We start from the raw sequence: 24,956 nt of genomic DNA, 5'->3' as shown, positions 1-24,956 counted from the left end.
TTGATAATTGAGTGCTCGCGTATAACAACACTTTTGGAATGCAAATGATTTGGATAATCTACGTTATGGAAATACAAAATCTTGTGGTTCAAAAACAACGTTTAATACTTACTAAACCTATGATTTCACCAACGTTTTCGTTGACAGATTCTTCTATGTTTTCTCAGGTTTTGAATGCTTAGTGATACATGCTTCCGCACTCTTTTGATACTTGCTTGGATGTTGAGTATACATGCATTTTGGAGCATCTTTTGAACTTATTTAAACTGTGTCGCATAGTTTTCATTTGTACTTATAACGTTGTAACTTAACTTGTGGTCAATTATCTTTGTAAACTTTGAAACAATCTTTACACTTGAATGGATGCGACATATTTCGGGTCAAACGTCTGTTTTAAAGACTTATGACCAGGTAATGGGACCTACGTAGTCGACGCCGTCACTTGACGATTTGTCGGGGTCGCTACATAAAGTCCGTATGAGGTCAACCGTGCCTAGGGGAGGTTGGGTCCATAGGCTACTAATTGTGGAGTATAGTGTGAATGATGCATCCCCTGCATCTGGATAACTATACTGTGAATTGAGTAGCAGGGATTATCGGGAGACTCGGACCCGATCATCTGAGAGTCGTGTGCTCGTACAAGCCGTCGATCCTTGTATTGTCTTATTGTATGCTAGTTGGTAGATAGTATGTGTTGTTGTTAGTATATAGCTTGTGTGTGTGGCTTAAGCTATATCTGTTAGATAGATTCCATTCACTTAGCGTTGCGCTAATCCCTCACATTTTCACCCTTGCAGGTTTAGGTGCTGCTAGTTTGGACGGGTGCTAGCATTGAAGACATGTTTGACGTGTGAATTCTGATGTGGACTTTTGTAACATGTATTTTGTAATAAGTAACACCGTCGTTTAAACTTAAGCTTAATTATGTGGATTTCTGTTGTGATGTATTAAATGTTGCGATTTTAGTATAAAGTCTTCCGCTGTGTTTAAAAAAAATGGCCGGTGTTACAAGAAGTATCACGAGGATCACACGAAGAGGACGTCGCGAGCTTAGGTGGGGGAGAATGTCACAATCCATTTATCTTATGGCCCAATCCACTAAGATTGTGGCCCAATATACCAAATCAAAGAAGGCCCAAGAAACTTATGGAAGCTCTCTAGATCTTTCTCATTGCTTCTTCCATGGAATGATATGGAATGTCCATAGAAATATCTAAACACATGTATATACTTGAAACTTCTAGTACTTATATCATAGCCATTAATTTAGTTTCATCTTAGCCATCCATTTTGATGTAAGAGTAGTATAAATAGGGGTGGCCTCATTTGGGACATCACACCTCAAAACTCAAGCATTCTCTCTTGTAAAGCTTTAATAATCAATATAAGCTTTTTCTTTAAGTTCCCACTTGTTCTCTATTTTGTTCTATATTAGTCACTTGAATCATTGGAAGGTCCGAGCTAGGCCGACTTAATAGAGACTAAGTGCCGCACGGTAAGCTTATTGAGATGAGATAAGTCTCAGCATGATTGCATGCTTATTGGATGTGTAAAAGTTGCCTGGGTCGTGTGACATGTCAAAATGGGTGTCATTTTCGGTAGACGTCTGGCTGGGTTGTCTACACTCAAAAAGATTTTATTTTAAACATTCAATGCTGACGTCAAAATAACCCTCTTTTGTAAAATACAGTTTTGGGACATAAGCTGCACTTGATAAACTATATATATATATATATATATATATATATATATATATATATATATATATATATATATATATATATATATATATAAACTGATTTGGGTCTTGAAAAACTGCATTTGACCAAATACTTCTAAACTTGATAATCTTCACTTGGAACAACTATTTTGAACTTTGCTATAATAGACAATTGTTCATAATCCATGACACTTGAATTATAAAATCAAACATCACACTTGAATTAAACGTCACATATAGCAAATAGCCAATGGCGGAGCCAGGAATTAGCGTTAAGGGTGGCTTAATTTTTACGTTTAATTACAATAACACTAGAAACACTCGATTCCGTATGTACGAGTTTACATATCAATAACAACATATACAGTATATTTTTATTCAAGTTACTTTCAAGTTTCAAACTAAGTTTTACCCTAGAAACACTTATATACAAGTTTACATACCAAGAACAACATATACAAGTTTACAATCATTTGTAATAGCTAACACTCGGACTCGAATACATGATTTTTCATATTATTATTTTCATCTCAAGTTGTACACTTATATTTTTGTACATATTTACACTATTACGGTATATAATTGTACTACTAACCATTAAAAATATATTATTCTCTACCAAAACACTTACATAGATTGATTACTAAAAAATGGAAGTTTACAACTATATTGAGATGTTGAAAATATTGTTGACTTTCACAAGAAATTATATTTACTTAAATATATTAATTGACACAATATCATTTATAAAGGACTAAAATGAAATGTTAAACATAAGCTGAGGGGTAGAAATTAGGAAACTCATAAAAATCGTCCCATCCCCCAATTCATCTAAAATCCACCTGCAAGTTAGTAACCATAAACCCTAACTTATATTTAATAGTCTACAACTTAAAAATTCTCCATTAAAATACAGATTCGATGTCAAATATACGACTGCAGTTGGGGGAGGCGAAGCACCCCTACGCCCCCCTACTAGCTCCGCCCCTGCAAATAGCAAACAAAAACATCAACATCAGAAAAGCAACCCTCTTTATTCCATCATAGAGATATGTACTTTACATATTCACTCCAAATCGGAAAGACAACTCAAAAAGAACAAAAAAACTTTGTTTTTTACCATGAGAACAATCTATATGTCAACAGTAACAGGAATTGCAAACTACAAGCAAAGTATAGACCGAGAAATCGTAAAAATCAAAAGAACTCTATTAATCTTTCCGGAGGATTCAGAGAATGCACCAACCACCAAGCCCTTTTATAAAACTAGATGAACAAACCTTTGAACGTTTGACGGATTTTTTTTTTTTTTTTTTTTTTACGAGGAACCCCCTAGCGACGAGCCATAATGGCTCCCCTCTAGCAGGTAAACCCCGGGTAAACGGCAAGCCAGGCCTCCACCGCTACCAGGTAAGGCATCCTCTAGTCAATCAGTCACTAAATGGAGTTCGCCCCAAGTATTTACCTTGAAGGGAATCGAACCCGTGACCTCTTGCTTCATTGGAAGTCCTGGTGGCCACCCAGGCTATGCCTGGATGGTTATCTTTGCAAGTACGTCGTCATTTTTTGCGAAGGCTTTTCGTATCTCAGAACATACATTTTCAGGGTGATGTTTCAGGTTTCTTAGAAACCTAGAAAAGTCAGCAGCAGATGTTGGATCGTATTTATATGGATTTGCTATTGCGTCATTCATGGGATCGTATAAATCTTCAGACCCAGCTAGGCTGTCCAGTTGCAGGATCAATGTTCTTCAATGGATAACATTTATCAACGTCCTCTTTGGTAAGGCCCGAGTAGCTTTTGTTGAAAGTTGTATCACTTATGGCGATCAAAAACCGAATGTGTTTCGGGCCATCAAACAACCAGATATGCTTTAGAATGGCCTCCAACGTCACCCAACAGTACAAATTATCAAACAAAAAAAATATAAATAAATTATATAAAAACAAATATAAAATATAATACACACACTGATCAAGAGTCCAATCTCTTTATGGAAATGCAATCATACAAGTATCATTGTCACTATATAGCAAATCAACTAAAGTATCAACGTGTTTACATGTGCTAACTTTTTGAATGTTTTAAGCACACGAGAAACGTTCTTTTCCTTGCAAAGAACTTGAACGCGAAGATCACCAATTTGATTCAACAAAACTTCATTCTACGATGCATATAATGCATCCCCATCCAAATAAACCATTTCATTACTTTGCAACCCATATTGTAATCTCAGATCTTCTAATGTTAGATTTATAAGATCACTAAATATTGTACTCCAGACATTCTTTATAAAACTTTCCATGTTTTTTACATGAACAACTTCTATATATTGGTCTTCTTATTGGTCTTTTTCTCCGGACCTTATAAAAGACGCCTTGAATTCAAAGTAAAACATGAAAAGTTTTATAAAGAAGTGGGTGGAGTACAATATTAGTGATCTTATAAATCTAAGATTAGAAGATCTGAGATTACAATATGGGTTGCAAAGTAATGAAATGGTTTATTTGGATGGGGATGCATTATATGCATCGCAGAATGAAGTTTTGTTGAATCAAACCGGTGATCTTCGCGTTCAAATTCTTTGCAAGGAAAAGAACGTTTCTCGTGTGCTTAAAAACATTCAGAAAGTTAGCACATGTAAACACGTTGATATTTTAGTTGGTTTGCTATACAGAGACAATGATACTTATATGATTGCATTCCAGAAAGAGATTGGACTCTTGATCAGTGGAAGGTGTGTGTGTATTATATTTTATATTTGTTTTTATATAATTTATTTATATTTGTTTTTACACACCTTCCACTAAATTATGCCGTTTATTCTAAGGGTGTAGTGATATTTCTCTCAACAATGTAGAAATAAATGTAGAAATCTGCCCAAATAGCTAATATTAGAGAGGGGCAATCTGAAAAAATTAATAGATTGTTTTTAACAAACCTGTGAATCGAACTCAAGACCAGAAGGGTTATGGGTAATGGGATCAAAACCGTTGTGCCAGTACATCATTTGTTTAATAAGTCTAGATAAGGTAATGGGTGATTTCGGATGACCCTGCCTTCGGATGACCCTGCATCCAATTAATAAATCCTACTATAAATATCTTGTAATCGTTATAAGTATGGCATAAATGGTATAAAATTTGAAAATAACACACCTTCCTAAATGCTTCTCAATCTTCACTCGCCATAGTAACATATTTGTTTGAGGATTATAGATATTCCCCGTCTTGTTTCTCAAATACACCCATCCAGTGTATTTGGCTTTAAGGTTATCATAGCCGTTTCTAATTTGCTTTTGAGTCTTCTTCAAATTAAACTTTTCCTTAAATACTTTATTAATTTATCCCAAGACTCCTTTTGTAAACTACCTCCCCTTCTTCCTACCCTAACAATTTCTTCAAGTGATACTTCTAATAAGCATTTGAGTACTTCATTCGACCAATGATTTCGACCTTTATCCATTTCTAACAAAAATAAACAAATACTAATAGAGTTAATATTATATATGTATACATATAGTACATCGTATATCACATACAATATATATCTAATATGGTTACTAGTAACCTATCTAATATGTAATATGGTTACTGTATATGACTTTATGTATATCTCAAATCACATAACATGTGATTTATTGAAAACTATATAGATAGGAGTGTGATTCAAGCTATGTCAAAAGAAATCAATAAATAAATTTGATATCAACAAAAAGTAAAGTAGCGATGATAAAAATTTTTTTATTTTAAATCAAGCTTAGATGCCTTTGAATGTCAAATTAGAGGTTGTTTATATAATTACTAATGCACTATATCCAAAATCAACTAACAGTGCATTTCAAATCACATAACCTAATTTTTTCCTCTTAAATCACGTAATATAGTAGATGTCTACATATAACTTACAAATAAACAAGGATTTATGGATTCTAAGAAAGTAGATGTGTATATAGTTATCACATAATTCATGATTAAAACAGTTTAATATTAAAAAAATAAGAAAAAATTGTGCCAAATTAAGGTACTACGATAAGAGATGGTGGTGGTGGCCGGAGCTGGAGGTGACCGGAGTTGGCGGCGGCTGGAGGTGGCCGGAGTTGGTGGCGGCTATAGGTGAAGAAGGTAGATGGATGGAATGTGAAAGGGAGATGGAGAAATAGATCAGGAGATAAGTTGGAGAGAAGTTAAAACATCTTAAAAAATGAGAAGCACTAGTTTGGGTCTTCTAATTTGAAGACATTTTAAGATCTTTTTTTGTCTTATATCTTCGCAAAAACAAACCGTCTGCAACCAAAACATCTACCCGCCCGCAGACATAAGACCAAATAAGGTCTGCAATGAAAAAAACAAACAACCTCTAAATGTATATGCACCACCTACACAACTGGTAATCTATTGTTTGGTCTTCATACCATCTTTCCCACCTTTAGCACCAGCTGAATCTTTAGCTGCTTTCTTGCCAACTTCTCTTGAAGTGCCTTTGCATCCCTGCTCCAACATTCACCCAAAATTAGTCAATTTACTCCATAACTAAATATATATAAACTAAATAATGTAAGCAGATTGTATTGCAAGTCTACATATAAACTTCAATTTATTATGTAGCTTTTTACTTTAGCACGCTTTTTGAACTTGTTATCTAACTTTCATGATTGAATCAAAACCGACTATATTAAAACTCTAGAACTACTCAAAACAGAATGCCTGTTTATAACATCAACTAACAGGGTTTATCAGAACTTAAAAAACCAGAATATCACTATGACCATTAATGTTTATAACATCAAATAAACCCATAACTCAGAAACTGATTTCTTCTGTTCTTAATTTCAAATTAAGGCTTAAAGATTTACCAAATAACCATCTAAATATAAGGAAGAATATAGCTAGAGGATATTAAAGCCTAATTCGTTTATAAAGTTTTACATCTCTACTAATTCAACTTTTGAATCAGATGACATTTCATCACTTGGTATAATTTTCTTAATATATGCAATATAGATATACACACAAAAGCAATAAAAAGAAGAAAAAGATAATACCTTTTCCGTCTTTGTTCACGAGTTAATCCATCCGTTTTAGGTTGTTTTGCCTTATCGCCAGCCCTTGCTTGTGCCCCTTTCCATATCACGATCCCGTTGATTTCCGCGTAATCTTCGTGTTAAGAATTTAACAAAACCATCTATACGTATAATTAACCAAGATTTATCAAATCAAATTATCCGTTTATAACAAAATAGATGCACATAAATTTATTAAATTAATTAATCAATTAATTTTTTATTTAAGAATAGACGATCTGAAACTGAGGAAAAGGAAGCATATCAAATAGGATATGAGACATAATTCTCGATTCACGAACAGCCGAACCAAACGATCTAATTTGTTATAATTTACATGAATTTTAATCCATCGAGAGATAATTGAAGAAGATTACGCAGATTATCAAATTGAATTGAATATTACCTGATCGAGGAGTTTACCCTGGAGAATTAAGAAGAATTAATCGATGATGGAATAATTAATCAATAAATCGATGAAGGTGAAACTGGTGTGTGAAATATGGCAGGAAGGGTATTTATTATTTATTTATTTATTTACACATACTAACTGGTGTATTTGAACCCCAATAGTAACCCGCCACCTACCCCTTCTTACTGTTACACTGTAGCTATTTTCTTTTTTTCTTATTTTTTTTTTTTTTAATAATATTCTTCATTCTTATGAATATGAAAGACCGAATTTGGTATAGGTGTGAACAAAGGGTCTTGCCACCACACTATTACCAACCTCCTGCCACCAAACCACCACTATTAACCTCTTGCCAACACCACCAGTGACCATCATTCGCCCAACGGAAAATACCACACCTCCATCACCGGCGGTTACTACCGGAAACAACCTTACGCGGCAAAAAAATCAATCAAAAGATTCCTAATGTGTTTATAATCAACCCTAACTAAAATATTGTACTAAAATAAGTAAATATTGTACCAAACACCACCAGAACTGAAAAATATTCCAGATCTGAAATAAATGTGACAACTGAAAATAGGTAACGAATTAAACCTAAAAAAATCACTAGATTTGGTTTAATACTCTAAACCGTCAACAGATCTAGCCACATCGATTTGAATTAAAAAGAAGGTGACGGCGGATAGTGGTAGTTGGCAACGGTGACGACGGAATAGAGGAGCCGGTGGTGGTGCGTCGGCGTTGGCGACGGAATAGTGAGTGAGGCGGTATCAGAAATTGTAGAGAGAGTGGGAAGTTTTAAGGTTTATGGTAGATGAAAATGTTTAGAGATAGAAGTTAAATGCCTTTCTAAGTTTCGATCGGTATAGAAAGAGAAAAGTGACCATAAAATCATATTGGGCTTCAACCCATTGAAAAGAAAATCAAACAAAAAGCTCAGTTCAAGCAATCTAATTACACTGATCGTTAGAGTTAGAGAAGTTATAAAAAGCATTGACCATAATTTTAAATACATGTTTGTTATCGACTTAGAAACTTAAATCACAATGATCCGAGATGATTTATTTCTATCATTTGTGACTCCTTAGTAGATCACCGATCCCACTAAAATGTTCATAACCACTTAATCATAATGAATATAAATAGATCATAATATATGACTACTTCAAATTCTAGGGTTCGAGGAATGATTGTCTACACTCCACCTCCCACATACCCTACACTCGTGGAATTGGGTATTGTTGTTGTTGTTGTTGTTCAAATTCGATAGTCAAAAACTTTTATAGAACATTTTTTTTGGAAAAAAGATTATTTACAACTATATACAGTCCTATATACGAAGTAACCAACAACAACAAAACTCAATACCACATAAGTGGTGTATGGGGGAGGTGAGATGTAGACAATCATTCCCCTATCCTATAATAAAGACAAGTCATTTCTCCACTCAGAGTGAAACACTCTCAAAAGTAGAAAAAGTTATTCCTCTCTCTATTCGACGGATAGAGAGATTGCTTCCGAGTGGACCTCCGGCCAATAACTAGGAAATTTTTTTTTTAGAAAAAAACAACATTAAATTAAAAATAAAATTGAGATGCCATGAAAATGGTAAAATCAAATTTTCATGGATTTTAATTTAATTTAAGCTCTAAGAGTCAGTCAGTTATCTATATATACGAATAAGTGATAAGCAAAAGTGTCTAATCTATGTAGGTTCGATAACATAGTCATTTTGTTTAATTTATTTATTAAAAATTTAAAAATTAAATAACTGAATTTCTAATGATTAAACCGAGTTATTATCATTTTAGTTTTGTTAGGTTTACTACGACTTAAATATACCATGAGTGTTATAATTCAGTAGGCTTATAACTACCTTTAGTGGTTTGATTCTTGATGTTATAATTCAGTAGGCTTATAACTACCTTTAGTGGTTTGATTCTTGATGTTATAATTCAGTAGGCTTATAACTACCTTTAGTGGTTTGATTCTTGATTTAGAATACTAATAATGAAGTGTAAGAACAAAGATGATAATGGAGAGAAAGAAAGAAACACTTTGTAAGTGTGAGAAATGGTGCAAGTTTAATGCTTGCATTCATGAGTATTTATAGCCTAAAATCTCAATATAAAAATACATACTTTGTGTACCAAAATTGACTATATGTATACACCAAAATTGACTATCCATATCTATATTATTATTATTATTATAACACTCCCCCTTGGATAGCAATTTTATTTTGTTGAAGATCAACTATAAATTACTGCCTCGTTAAAAACCTTGCTAAAGAAAACCCAGTGGGAAAAAACTTTAGCTAAGGGAAAAAGAGTGCAGCATGGAGTTGACTCCCCCTCAAGTAGACATCGCTTCAGCTGTTACATCTTTTGAACATGTCTCATGCCAATGTTATGAACGTGTGTTCTGAAAATAGCAGTTGGAAGTGCTTTCGTGAAAAGATCAGCAGAGTTTTTGCTAGATTGCACATATCTCATTTCAATCTGGTTGTCCTTAATGAGATTTTGAGTGTATGAGAAGAATCTAGGTGGTATGTGTTTTGTTCGGTCACTTTTGATATACCCTTCTTTCATCTGTGCTATGCAAGCTGCATTATCTTCATAGATAGTTGTTGGACTTTTATCGCGTTCTAGTCCACAAGAATCAGTAATGAGTTGTGTCATTGATCTCAACCAAAAACATTCTCGAGTAGCTTCATGTAATGCAATCACTTCGGCATGATTTGACGATGTAGCAACAAGTGTTTGTTTTTGAGAACGCCATGATATTGCAGTACCTCCATTTAGGAATACATATCCAGTTTGAGATTTAGCTTTATGTGGATCAGATAAATAACCTGCATCTGCATAACCAACCAAATCTTGTTTTGATTCGTTAGAATAAAATAATCCTAAATCAGTAGTTCCTCGAAGGTATCGAAATATGTGTTTGATCCCATTCCAGTGTCTTTTGGTAGGAGCAGAGCTGAACCTTGCCAACAAATTAACTGCAAAAGAAATGTCAGGTCTTGTACAATTTGTAAGATACATAAGAGCTCCAATTGCACTAAGATATGGTACTTCTGGTCCAAGAATGTCTTCTTGATCTTCACATGGACGAAATGGATCAGCTTCAACATTGAGTGATCTAACAACCATAGGAGTACTTAATGGTTTTGCCTTGTCCATATTGAAACGTTTCAAAATCTTTTCAGTATATGTTGTTTGATGTACAAGTAAACCATTAGGCATATGCTCAATTTGTAAACCAAGGCAATACTTGGTTTTTCCGAGATCTTTCATTTCAAATTCTTTCTTTAGAAGTTGAATGGCTTCATGGATCTCTTTATTTGTACCTATGATGTTAAGATCATCAACATAAACAGCTATGATCACATATCCGGATGTTGTTTTCTTAATGAAAACACAAGGGCAAGTAAGATTATTTGTATACCCTTTGCTTATCAAGTAATCACTCAATCGGTTATACCACATACGTCCCGATTGTTTTAACCCATATAAAGATCTTTGTAATTTAATCGAATACATTTCTTTGGGTTTTGCATTTGATGCTTCTGGTACCTTAAATCCTTCAGGTATCTTCATATATATATCACTATCAAGTGATCCATATAGATAAGCAGTCACAACATCCATGAGATGCATTTCTAAATTTTTAGAAACTGCCAGACTGATTAAGTACCTAAAAGTAATTGCATCCATAACAGGAGAATAAGTTTCTTCATAATCAATTCCCGGTCTTTGAGAAAAACCTTGAGCTACAAGTCTAGCTTTATACCTTGTAACTTCATTTTTCTCATTTCTTTTTCGGACAAAAATCCATCTGTATCCTACAGGTTTCACATCTTTAGGAGTGAGAATGATGGATCCGAAAACTTTTCTTTTATTGAGTGATTCTAATTCAGCTCGTATTGCTTCTTTCCATTGAGCCCAATCATGTCTATTTTGACATTCAACCATAGATGTTGGTTCTGGATCATCATCATTATTCATGATGTCATATGCAACATTAAATGAAAATTTCTCATCAAGATTTTTCATTTCATTTCGGTTCCATAATATTTTTGAATATGCATAATTGATTGCAATTTCTGTATTGACATCATCAATCTCCTCTGCAGTAGGAGTACTGATTTGTGGTTCTTCTTGAACACTTTCTTTTACTTCATTATCAGCTGATTTTCTTTTTCGAGGATTTTTATCCTTTGAACCGATTGGTCTTCCACGTTTCTGACGTGGCAAAGATTCATGAGTGACGTTATTGCCAGCTTTTGGAATTTCAATTCGAGCTGGAGTATTTACTGCTGGTATATATGATTTTGTCACCGTTTTTGTATCTGTAAATGCATCAGGCAATTGATTTGCAAGTTCTTGTATATGCATTATCTTTTGAACTTCTGTCTCGCATTCTTTTGTGCGAGGATCAAGATACTTTAATTGAGGTTCACACCATGAAACATCATTTTCTTTATTTTTCATTTCTCCCCCTAATCTAGGGAACAATGTTTCATTAAAATGACAATCAGCAAAACGTGCTGTAAAAACGTCACCTGTCATAGGTTCAATATACCTTAATATTGAAGATGTTTCATATCCAACATATATTCCCAACCTCCTTTGAGGACCCATTTTTGTACGTTGTGGTGTCGCAATTGGAACATACACTGCACAACCAAATGTTCTAAGATGGGAAATATTTGGCTCTTGACCAAAAGCAAGTTGTAGGGGGGAATATTTATGACTTGCACTTGGTCTGATGCGAATCAATGCAGCAGCATGTAAAATTGCATGACCCCATATAGATACAGGGAGTTTTGTTCTCATTATCAATGGTCTAGCGATTAACTGTAAACGTTTAATCAATGACTCGGCTAAACCATTTTGTGTATGCACATGAGCAACAGAATGTTCAACAACAATTCCTATAGACATGCAATAGTCATTAAATGCTTGAGATGTAAATTCACCAGCATTATCAAGTCTCACCCTTTTAATGGTGTAATCAGGAAAATGAGCTCTCAATTTAATAATTTGGGCAAGAAATTTTGCAAATGCCACATTACGGCTTGATAACAGACAAACATGAGACCATCTGCTAGATGCGTCTATTAGAACCATGAAATATCTAAATGGTCCACATGGTGGATGAATTGGTCCACATATATCACCTTGAATTCTTTCAAGAAACATTGGTGATTCTTTCTCAACCTTAAGTGGTGAGGGTCTAGTTATCAATTTTCCAAGAGAGCAAGATGTACATGGAACCATTGTATCATGATGGATTTTTCTATCCTTTAGTGGATGTCCATGAGTACATTCAATAATCCTTTTCATCATTGTTGATCCTGGATGGCCTAATCTGTTATGCCATAAACTGAATACACCAGGATCAATATATTTTTCGTTAACTACCATATGTATTTCTGGTACATTTATATGTGTATAATGTAATCCAGAACTAAGTCTTGGCAGTTTTTCAACCACATGACTCTTGTCAGTGATACTTAAATATTTCTCATTTTCTGTTGTCACTGACTGATAATCATACCCGTTAAGGTATATGTCGGAGAAACTCAATAAATTTCTGCTTGACTTGGGAGAAAATAAGGCATCATTTATTAAAAATTTTGTACCATTTGGTAGTATGAAATTTGCCTTTCCTATCCCTTTTATCAAGTTAGCAGGTCCTGATATTGTATGTATAGTTCCTTCCGTTGGTTTTAGATCAATAAAATATTTCTCGGATTTAAGTATAGTGTGTGTAGTTCCACTGTCTGCTATACAGAGATCTCCACCACTTGATTGATGTTGTATTCCAGCAAAATTCATATTGAACTTCATATATAAGAAATAAATAGTGAGTACATTAATATTACACAATATTTTAAACGCAAATAGATAGTACTGAAACATTTAGCAAACATAATGACAAAGACAGACGATATTAAATCGTTTATTTTTCAAAAGACACACAACTTAAACATTCAAGAAATCTTCATATAAATCAGATGGTTTCTCAGTGACTGTTGGATCAATATTATCCACAAAATTTACTTCCTTTTCTTTACCTTTCAGCGAATCCTGATACATCTTAACAAGATGTTTAGATGTTCGGCAAGTATTAGCCCAGTGGCCCATTCTACCACATCTGTAGCAAGATTCTTCAGAATTTTTAGAAGAATTTTCTTCAACATCTTGTTTAATGGGCTTGTTTTGTGGTTGATATTTATATTTTCGTGGATTACTATTTCTTTGACCACCACGGCCACGACCACGACCACGTCCACGCCCATTACCATTACCATAAGGATGGTTTCTACCATAGTTATGGCTTTTGGCATGATGATGGTGATGGTTATTATAACCACGACCTTGCCCGCGTCCTTGTCCCTGTTTATAATTATTTGCAGTATTTGCTTCAGGGATTGCAAGTGTACCAGTAGGACGGGATTGCTGATTTTTCATTAATAGCTCATCATTTTGCTCTGCAACTAAGAGATATGAATTAAGTTCAGGATATGTTTTGAACTTTAGCATTCTCAAATTTCTTTGCACTGTGATGTTTGCAGCATTCATTGTGGAGAAAGTTTTCTCCATCATGTCTGCATCACTAATTTCATGTCCACAGAATTTAAGTTGTGAACATGTATTATACAGAGCTGAGCTGTATTCATTTACTTTCTTAAAGTCTTGGAACCTTAATGTTCTCCATTGTTCCATTGCAGCTGGAAGTAAAATTTCTCTTTGATTATTGAATCTGCTTTTGAGACCTTCCCATAAAACATGGGGATCTTCTACAGTCACATAATTATTTTGTAAGCATTCATCAATATGTTGATGAATAAAGCAACATGCCGTAGCTTGTTCTTTTTCAGAACAAGTGTTGTTTTCATTTATGGTTTCAAGAATGCCCATTGATTTAAGATGCATTTTTACTTTTATAACCCATGGCATGTAGTTGTTTCCAGTTGATTCTAAAGGAGTAAATTTAAGCTTTTCCAGATTCGACATTTTCTATTATCAAAAATTAAAACAAACATCATGATAAATTAGAGTCAATTTATATTCATAAGTATATAAACATTAAACATAAATTTAATATAACATAAATGATAAGTAGGTGACAGTGTCGACCATGTGTAAGCAATCATAAATAAATGTTATATAACAAAAATATAAATATTAGTAAACATAAATGAAAATTTGGCGACAGTGTCGACCATATATTTTTTCAGGTGGTATAACCGACCTATATCATTCTGGTGGTATAACCGACCATATATCATTTTGGTGGTATAACCGACCATATATCATTTTGGTGGTATAACCGACCATATATCATTTTGGTGGCAGAGCCAACCATATTTAGTATTAAGATTATCGTGCTGATAACGTGTTATAATTCAGTAGGCTTATAACTACCTTTAGTGGTTTGATTCTTGATGTTATAATTCAGTAGGCTTATAACTACCTTTAGTGGTTTGATTCTTGATGTTATAATTCAGTAGGCTTATAACTACCTTTAGTGGTTTGATTCTTGATTTAGAATACTAATAATGAAGTGTAAGAACAAAGATGATAATGGAGAGAAAGAAAGAAACACTTTGTAAGTGTGAGAAATGGTGCAAGTTTAATGCTTGCATTCATGAGTATTTATAGCCTAAAATCTCAATATAAAAATACATACTTTGTGTACCAAAATTGACTATATGTATACACCAAAATTGACTATCCATATCTATATTATTATTATTATTATAACAATGAGAAACATAAACTACATTAATTTCTTATTCTTCTTTTTTCATTCATCACTCTATATACTATATCTTAAAAGAGAGTATTTATTAGCTAATAAATATTTTAAAAAACCCCTTAATCACCATTAGATTTAAAAATTACGTTAGAATACTACTTAATCCAACGACCGTTAATCATCCCCTAAACATATGATGTAATAAATCAATTATTTACACCGATCATTCCAATAATACCCTTAAACATTGTAAAACACACGGGCAAAATATAATGAAATAAAGGTTTCTTCAACAACTCCACACAACAGAAACAAAAAAGGGGACCATCGCCACATTCATCCAGCGATTGTTGATGAGAAAACATCGGTCTATCCTAACTGCTTAACAGCGATTAAAAAGACGATTAATGCTTATAATCGTTTGTTTTCACCTAATTAGGGTTACTTTGATTGAAAATTCGATTTTCATCAATTAATTGACGTATTCAGTTGAAGGAGAATTTTCATCAGGGTTAGTTTATACTTACTTCTTTTTCTTTGATTTATTTTTGGTTCCGCTTACTGGTTTTGTTTACCCAATTTTATTAAAAGTACGCGTTTAATTTGTGGTTTTTTGTTGCTGTGCTAAAGAGTCTATTATTTAAAAGAACTTAAATATCATAATTACTATGTTCAAGTAAGTTTGTATTTTTCGTTGATTATTATTTCTACTTTATATTCATTGCTATTGCTACTGGACAGCATAGATGTGTTGTAGACATGCATATTAGATTTTTTTCCTACTATATAATTTATTTTATGAATTTTTTGAAGAACTATTAGAGCTAATTGATTGATTGTAGCAGCAAAGTGAAAAAGAACTGGTGGAAGTTCTTTTTGTTAATCACCTCCAATTGTGTCATATTTGATGTCCTTTTGTTCGCTCGCATAGGCCAATCAGCAATTGTTATGTAAAATGTCTGTGCAATCTTGAGTTTTTTTAACAATGTTTTTAACAACATATTATTTATAGTTGCTTATGGTGTGATACTGTCTTTTTTTGTTTGCATATGAATATACATCATAATGTGTATATCGTTTGCTGTTGGGTTGTAAAATGGGAGTTGATATGGTAATAGCACATTTAATTTATCTTTTTAGTCAATGGAATTGCTTTCACATCCTCATCGAGTTGGGTTTCTGGAATTTATGGTCACATTCAGGTCGAAAAGTTAGCCAGAAAAGGAACGACAAAGGTTGTCATGAGTTTAATGTGAATATGGAAGAAGGAAGTGTGATGCATATACCCTTCCCCAACTCTTCCAAATCAGTCACCTCCACCGCCACCAGTTGATCATGGATGGTGTATGGCTGAAAGAAAAATCTGAAAAAATGGACGAACGCTTCTGAAAAATCCGCATTTATGGGAGAGAGCACATGAGCGTAATGCTAACCGTATTGTTAAGTTGATTATCGAACTATACAATGGATGAACTTTTTGCAAATTTTGTTGAAAAACCTCTTGCTACAACATCGGTAAGACCTCAATCGATCTCTTCAAAGCAGGTAAATAAAAATTGATAAATCTTATATTAGATTAAAATTTGATTATACAAAAATAATATACTTATAAGCAGCTGTATTTCAAATATATTGTATGCATGTAGCACAAGTTCAACACGAAGGGATCAAAACAACGATCTTGGAGGTATTGTAAAAAAATCTGTATCCATGGTTCGTTGAGACTGTCTTTAATTGGAATAAGTAGCATACTTTTTTTTGTCGTTAAGTTTTACAGGACTTGACGAACGCTAAGTCAGTTGTAGAGCGGATAGTTTGGGCAGAACCCAAGTTTAATTTCAACCCTGTAATAGACGAATGGTGCAAAGAAGCGCATAAAGAACTAGACTTTAACAAAGAAGCTGGTATGATATATTTTTCGATATTAAAGTCTCCGAGTTTCAACTGCTGATCGACTATCTTTCTTTGTATATGATTTTATACTTATGAATGCAGAAAATACAAAAAAGTGTCTAAGAATCTTGGTTGTAAAGAAGAATGTGTTGACGTAAAACCCTATCATCGTGTTAAAGTATCGATGCCCGAAGTTATTCAGGTATTATTCTCAATTCTTCAGTGTCAATGTCAAAGTCAGTATATATTCATATTGTTTCTCAATAAATTAAGAAGATGAGTACAAAGAAGTCGACATGGGAGAAAAGGTATTGCAGCTATGAAGGTTTATAAACTATTTATATCGCCAATAAATTCTTTTCAATTTCTTGATCAGTTTCTAGATTTTTGCAATTCTTCGTATATATTCACCTTATATCAATTATCCTATGTCAATTACTGATGTGGTTAATGGTTTAGAAGCATGGAAAGAGTTGATTGATCCAAGCAAACAAAGCGATCTTATTCTAACTTAGGTTGTTATGCCATAATTATCTGGCATTGGTCTCTTATCCAAGATCGTGAACGATGTTACTCGCAAGAATACATGTGTGATAAGAGAGTATAATTCATGTTCATAAAATTCTTACAACTTCATGAAGTCCAATTTCATATATTTGATTATGTATGTTTGTTGTTTGTATTTAATGAGTTCCAGGTGCAGTGATGTCATTTGATGACTCAATGGGTATATTCTTTAATTGTTTATCCAAAGGTACAGTTGACTTTTTAGTCAACCCTATTTGAAAGAATGAGCTAAAAACCTTATGGCAGCATGTGTGGAGGAAATGTCACAGTGTGAGTTAATTTAGTTATTATTATTTACATGTCATTAAAGACGGACAAGTATTGGACTTCGGCTTCAGGTGTCTTTAGATTTCGTATGTTACTTATTGTGGGGTGGAGTGTACTGGATTTGAACTACTTCAGGTGTGTACTGATTTCGTATGTTACTAAGACTAAAAAAGATCTTTCTATTGTTTTGCTTATTTTCATTATGCAAATAGGAAAGGTTTTGTAAGTGATTCCTGAAAAGATACAGATAATATATTTCAAACCTTTATGATTGTTCTCTATTATTATCTTTATATTTCTTATATGTATTGTATACGCTGATTTTGCAGTTACATTGAGATGATACTTCAAGCTCTGGAATATGAAAATAGTTAGTTGCTACCTCTATTATTGGCACTTTGATATGTAGTGATGCCAATCGCAGAATGCTTATAAATTCAAGAATCATTTGTATATACAGCTATACAGGTTTGATGTTTCAAGACATCAAAGGGGGCATAATATTTCAGAACAGGTTGAGTGTGTCAAGTGAAGTATAATTGCAAGTTACGGTCTTTCGAAAATAAAAAATTGTGCTTATTTAGGGTTAAATAACCCATATGGGTCATAAGGGCATATTTTGACCCATATACGTAGTTTTGAGAATTTGAAGTAACCAACATGTTTAAAATGTCAGTTTTATTTTTATTCATTTTTTACAGTTATCACAAGCTTTTACCGGTACCTTAGCAAGCACCAATGCCGCAACAATCACAAATCGGATAATGCTTGCCTATCTGTTGAACCTTTTTTTTTTTCAATTGCCGACTACTTGCTGTTTTAGGTAACTGTTTACCATATCCCTTTACCTGGATTGGAACTAATTGGCATCACAGTGACTAAAGGTGAAAATTGGGCGATTCAGGTGCAACAGGTAATGGGTTAAAACATGTATTTACTTATGTATAGGTCTAAACGGATCGAAACTTGAGTTTTGTGGACTTTCTATAAAAATTTACTAAATAGGTCCCAATCCACGTGAAAATGGTAAAACTTTTATGAAGTTCTATCCACGAATTAATTAATCTGTACATGTATAATTTTAGATCATTATCTTGCTACGGAAAAATATATCTATCTACTTTAACTAAGTAAATTATTGAAAGTTATTGTCGTTTTTTACGGTTGATTCACGGTATTGCATTTGATGGTCGAAACGGGTCAAATATTGCCCACAATGAATACTTTGCGACTTATTTAAGTTTTTTTGTTGCAGGTTTCAAAAGACAGCTATAGCGTAACACACTTGGACTTTGCAATTGAGGTTAGATATCTTGAATACATTTTCTACACAATATCGAATTATACAGTCTTTGGTTAAATAATCTGCTTTTGGCTTTCATTTGCATTTTTCAGTTGTTGATGGATTTGAGGGTTTTTGTACTGTCATAATGGGTTGCGATCTCTTATTCACATGGATTCAAGGCTTTTTTTTTTACTGTCACAAAGGTTTTAAATTATCAGGTAAACAATTCGTATGCTATTTAATCGAGTTTTAAATTACTGTTAATAATTTGTGATAATCAGGTTACTGTTAATATTAAGTGTTTCACTATTTTGTATTTGACTTACGTTATCATAAATCGGAGTGTGTAGTTGTGAACGCTGATTTGGTAGGGTCGGTAATTGTTGCTGCTATACAGCCTACTGCTGTTCCGTCTGCAGCAACGACAGCTGCTGCTGTTACGAGGTCCCATTACAACACTACTACTTTTGTTTGTGGTAATGATGCTTTAAATTTCTTGCTTATTTGTTTATTAAGTTGCTCGTGTTTTATTTATTTTTTGGTGTGTTGCATTCGTAATTTGACTTCTTTAACATTGTTTCAAGAAAAGCGTTGGCGGCAGCCACACGTTCTGTTGAGAATGTGTTTGCTGTTAGTAGACAGCGCATCACATATCGTTCAGTCATGGTAAACAATGCCCCGTCCAGTGACATTATTGGGGACGACTTTTTGGTTGGTATGGGTACTGTATCTTCAAGGCAAATTTACTTATCAATGAATAGAGTAAATTAAAGGCTTCTGTGTTTTTTTTTATAATGGAGACATGGAAAATTTATAAAGAGACTTGTAATTACTTGTTTGTAAGCAATTAGTGAGTTGAGAGTTTTACTTGTTTGTATTTTGTAAAAGATTGATTTGATTAATGACAATATTTGCTTCATCTATTGAGGGTAATTTTGTTTGTTCTTGTTTAATTTGGCTAATCTGATACAATTGTGTATTACAAGTTTCTTTATAAGTTTTCCAGTGTCGATTTGTAATTACACACATAACGCTTGTCTTGCTTTACCAGTGTCTCTATAGGTATGCAGCCGTATTACTCATCATCAGGTTGGATTTACCCGGAAACAATTTCTGTCCAACACTTGCGGAGTTTATTTAAATAATGACACGTCAAATTTAGTTACACTAATAACCTAAATTCTGGATTTAAACGTTTCTGTAATATTATTTATAATGTGGAATTGCAGTTAGTTTGGAGAGGACTAGGGCTTGACAGAGGAGTTCCCGTTGGAGATTGTGGGAAACTAGACCAAGTTTGAAAATCAATGTTTAATTTCCAGTACTATGTTAAACTTTCACTTTTATTCTCTATAGATATATGGTTTGTTTTTGGTTTTTCGCTTACTACATTGAATATTGAATATAAGACAACTAACATTAGTACTTAAATTGAATACAACAACAACAAAGCCCAATACCCCATGAGTGGTGTATGGGTGTGGTGAGATGTAGACAATCCTTCCCTTATTCAAGAATAAAGACAAGTCATTTCTCCACCCAGAGTGAAACACTCTCAAGAGTAGAAAAAGTCATCCCTCTCTTTATTCGACGGATAAAGAGATTGCTTTCGAGAGGACCTCCGGCCTTAAGTAGGAAAAAGTTTTTTTTTAAAATTAAATACTAAAATAAAAATAATAATAGACGCCGTGAAAATGGTAGAATCAAATTTTCATGGGTTTTAAATCCTTCCTAGAATTTAGTTTAGGGTCTAAGAGTCAGTCAAGTCGCCAATAAATCGACGATTGTTATCGACTCAATAGAGCCATCTACTTAAATTGAATACATTGATTATAAACATTACTTCTGAAAAAACCATCACAAATCCCCGCGAATTCGCGGGCAATTAACTAGTTTTTTTTTTTAAAAAGTTTAATTAACCGACTGTTAACCGTTTTTTTAATCGTTAAATTAACTGACTATTAACTGACCAAAATCACCCCCGCAAAGAAGTTAATTTTTTACAATTGTTTTCACCTTATTTTTTTTCTCTTGATTTTTCATTACTTTATTTTTAAATGTTTAACTAACCAACTTTAACTGTTTTTTTAAACGTTCAATTAACCGACCGTTAACCAACCAAAACCACCCCGCAGCAAAGCGCGGACCTTTTATTCTCGTTAAATAGTATTTACAGGGGTACATGGAAGAATCGAGAAGCCGTGAGATAATTGGGAATTTATCGTGTGTGTTGCGCGTCTATTGTTCTTATCATGAGGATGGGAGAATATATATTTTTTAATCGTACCATGGAGGTTAGGGACGGAGTTTGAAGATTAACACGAGGGTGGCCGAGTAAAATTAATCAAAATATATTTACCTACTCATAAAAAAGCCCATTGTTTACTGTAGCAGATATAAGAGATGTCTGGTCGAGTAAATGTAAAATATTGTAGTGCGCCTGCAAGGCTGCGGTAGAGAGTAGGGTCCTTAACAGGGGGACCATGACTAGTAAGTTTGGCATCCGGTTCGACCGGGGTCCTGCAAGGATGACATGAGGGCATACCAGCCCGCTCAATGATCTCAGAAGCGTACTGTTTCTGGGAGAGGAACATTCCAGACGCAGTACGAGTAGCATGAATGCCAAGGAAATAGTCCAGTGGGCCCAAATCAGTCATAGCAAATTCCTTATGTAAAGAAGCAATAATCCGTTGGACTAAACCTGTAGAAGAGGCAGTCAACACAATATCATCAACATATAATAACAGGTATGATGTATCCGAACCCTGGCGATAGATAAAAAGAGAAGTGTCACATCGGCTTTGGTGAAATCCAATCTGCCGAGCATAACCTGCAAACCGCTGAAACCATGCACGGGGAGCCTACTTAAGGCCATATAAAGATTTCTACAAGAGGCATACATGATCTGGGTATTGAGGATCCCGAAACGCTGGTGGCTGTTGCATATAGACAGTCTCCGAAAATTGTCCGTGAAGAAAGGAATTCTTGACATCTAGCTGATGAACTGGCCAGTGTCGAGATACCGCCAAACTGAATATAGTGCGTATCGATGCCAGTTTAACAACCGGACTGAAAGTCTCATCACAATCAATACCAACCTATTAGCTTCGATCGTTAGCAACGAGTCGAGCCTTATACCTGCTCAAATTATCGTCTGCATTAAACTTATGCTTAAATAACCACATGGAGCGAACAATGTTCACATCCGATGGGCGAGGCACAAGCGTCCAAGTACTGTTGTTAATTAAAATGTTATATTCATCAGTCATAGCTTGTTTTCAATTAGGGTCGTGAAGGGCCTCCGGATAAGTACGGGGAACGGGAGAAATGACAGTGGTGTGAAGGTTGAGACGTTGCACAGGTTTGGTGGTTCCAAGGTGTAGTGACCCGGAAATTTTCGACTAATTTTAAGTTGAACTCTCGATACGATTTAATATTTTTTTGACACGATAAGGAAAGTCTGTTAGGTTGAGTCTCAAAAATTTTGAACTGTTTCTTATATTCATTTGATCTTTGACTGTTTCTGACGATTCACGAACAAATGTGTGTAAATAAATATGTAAATATATATAGATATACTCATAAATAAAAGTATATATATATTAATGTGATTTAATAAAATATAATTTAATCATTAGAATTAAAAACATAAAATAATATACAGAATAATTAAGTGTTATTAAAATAAATGTGTGTATATATATATATATATATATATATATATATATATATATATATATATATATATATATATATATATATATATATATATATATATATATATATGAAATATATACTTAATTTATAATTATGTATATTGTTATATATTAAAATATATAATATTCAATATATGATATGTAATTAATAAGTACTTGATGTGGTAGCGTGGGGGTACGAAATAGTATTATATTTTTTATACGAAAAGCGATACAGATTACACAAGTTTTAATTATTTATTTACAAATGGGATATACCTAAACCTTGCTACAACACTATAGGCAGTGTACCTAATCGTAGAGTAGTATAGTTTTTAGTAAGTCCGGTTCATTCCACAGGGAGCGGGCTTATTGCACACTATATTTTTAAACAACTATATTTGTATAAAATATATATAATTATATATAATAATATATAAAATGGGGTTTACCGTTTAATGACCGGTTTGTCGATTTATATTTTAAACGAAGCGTATAGTAAATGACGATATTTAAATAACAATATAAAATAAATAACAATAATTAAAATGACAATAAATAAAAGTACGAGGAAAAATGAAATAAAATATATTATGCTTATTTAAGCTTCCGTAACCATGATGTTTGACGTTTTGATTATTTATTACCCTGGGTTAATTGTCCTTTGTCCTGGATTATTTGATAAGTCCATCTGGTTTTTGTCCATAACGGTCCATCAGTCATAAATATAAAGTGCGAGTGTCCTCGTCAAATTATCCTTATGTCCGAAGTCAAATATTCCAACTAATTGAGGACTTAAACTGTAACAAGATTTTAATACTTTGTTTAATAATTACACCAGGTTATCGACTGCGTGTAACCCAAGGTTTTAATACTTTGTTATCAATTATGCCAAGTGTCCTTGTACATAATTTCACCCCTGTTTTAATAATTCTAGTGACTATTAATCCATTTCCGTGTCCGGTTAAATGAACTATTATTCGTACATATAAATACCCCGCCCATCGTGTCCGATCGAGTGTATATGGTTATTTATAGGGACGTCCAATTGTAAATCTTTATATTAAAATTAACAAACTATCATTTAGTTAAATAAATATAAAGCCCATTAATAGCCCATAGTCTAATTTCCACAAATGTCGTTCTTTTGTCCAAACCCCAATTATGGTACAAAGCCCAATTACCCCGTCTTTAATATTTAGTCCAACATTATGATTACTTTGGCTCAAATAAGCATAATAATAACTTAAGTACGAGACATTAATTTAAAAAGGAGAACATAACTTACATTGAGTATTTATCGCGTAGTGTTACACGGACAGAATTTCGACTTCAAAAACCGGTAAAATAACCTTTACACAACCCGAACTAATCTAATATAAAACTACCCTATACTATATATATTATATATATATTTATTTATTTATTTATTACAGAGTATTATTATTATTATTTTTATTTTTTATCGAACGAATGCATGGCCTTTTATAGGCGTTTTGATTTCTGACAGCTCCGCGAGTCGTGGAGTTTTTGGCCTTCAAACTCCGCGAGTCGTGAAGTTTGAAAATTCAGCTCAGGATCCTTTGTCTCATAGCTTGTCGACATGATTATATATATATTTATAATATATAAATAATTTATATAATTATTTATATATTATATTCTATTCTTGTGCATAGTTGACTCATAATTTTTGGTCCATTGCGTCGGGCGTTGATAGTTGACCCATGTCCCGGTTCCGGATTTTCGAACGTCCTTGCGTACAATTTAATATCTTGTACTTTGCGTTATGTAACTTGTACTCTTGTCATTTTTAGACGTTTCTCATCAATAAATTGAACCACTTGGATTGTATCTTGTACATTTGAGCTTTTTGGTCATTTGCGTCTTCAAATCTTCGTTTTTGCCTTTTGTCTTCGCACTTATTTAATATAAACGATTACAACTTCAAATAGGACAATTACAACTAAATAATTTACATATTGGGAGGATATTGCTACTAAATATATGTTCATTTGGAGCACTATCAAATATCCCCACACTTGAACGTTGCTTGTCCTCAAGTAATACATAACTTGAAATAATATAATACATCACACGAATCACTTCTTTATTCTTCACACTTTATACATCAGTGATTTTGAGATGGCGGTATAAACAATGATAGTAACGATAGAACCATGGTTAAAGGTGGGTGTGTCATCCACAGTTGCCTCGGGTTTAGGTCAACGACACTTGCAATCAAATAGCCGATTTACTTTCGGTTTCCAAAGCAAAGT

The 24,956-nt window shown here is 33.4% G+C and overlaps 2 long non-coding RNA genes across 19 annotated transcripts; one reads left to right on the top strand and one right to left on the bottom strand.

Annotated features, from left to right (window-relative positions):
- Nucleotides 1–2,725: 2,725 nt before the first annotated feature.
- LOC139852469 (uncharacterized) lies at nt 2,726–7,289 on the bottom strand. 4 transcript variants are annotated; one of them, XR_011761082.1, is made up of 6 exons: nt 7,189–7,289; nt 6,765–6,904; nt 6,135–6,210; nt 5,735–5,829; nt 4,879–5,187; nt 2,726–4,791 (listed from the first exon to the last, which is right to left on the bottom strand). It is a non-coding gene; the product is annotated as an uncharacterized lncRNA (long non-coding RNA). The 4 variants fall into 4 exon arrangements; XR_011761084.1 differs by having other exon boundaries at nt 6,147–6,210; XR_011761083.1 differs by lacking the exon at nt 5,735–5,829.
- Nucleotides 7,290–15,290: 8,001 nt separating this feature from the next.
- LOC139851925 (uncharacterized) lies at nt 15,291–19,846 on the top strand. Of its 15 annotated transcripts, none has more exons than XR_011760795.1 (8): nt 15,291–15,481; nt 16,173–16,515; nt 16,617–16,657; nt 16,748–16,874; nt 16,966–18,242; nt 18,399–18,520; nt 18,953–19,000; nt 19,093–19,846. It is a non-coding gene; the product is annotated as an uncharacterized lncRNA (long non-coding RNA). The 15 variants fall into 15 exon arrangements; XR_011760793.1 differs by having other exon boundaries at nt 16,740–16,874; XR_011760796.1 differs by having other exon boundaries at nt 16,173–16,874; nt 16,966–17,832; nt 18,027–18,067; nt 18,158–18,211.
- The last annotated feature ends 5,110 nt before the right edge of the window (nt 19,847–24,956 follow it).

This window comes from Rutidosis leptorrhynchoides, chromosome 6 (assembly GCF_046630445.1).
Source record: "Rutidosis leptorrhynchoides isolate AG116_Rl617_1_P2 chromosome 6, CSIRO_AGI_Rlap_v1, whole genome shotgun sequence".
Taxonomy (NCBI): Eukaryota; Viridiplantae; Streptophyta; class Magnoliopsida; order Asterales; family Asteraceae; genus Rutidosis; species Rutidosis leptorrhynchoides.
The sequence above is the reverse complement of the archived record's forward strand: the minus strand, read 5'-3'. Positions and strand labels throughout refer to the sequence as shown.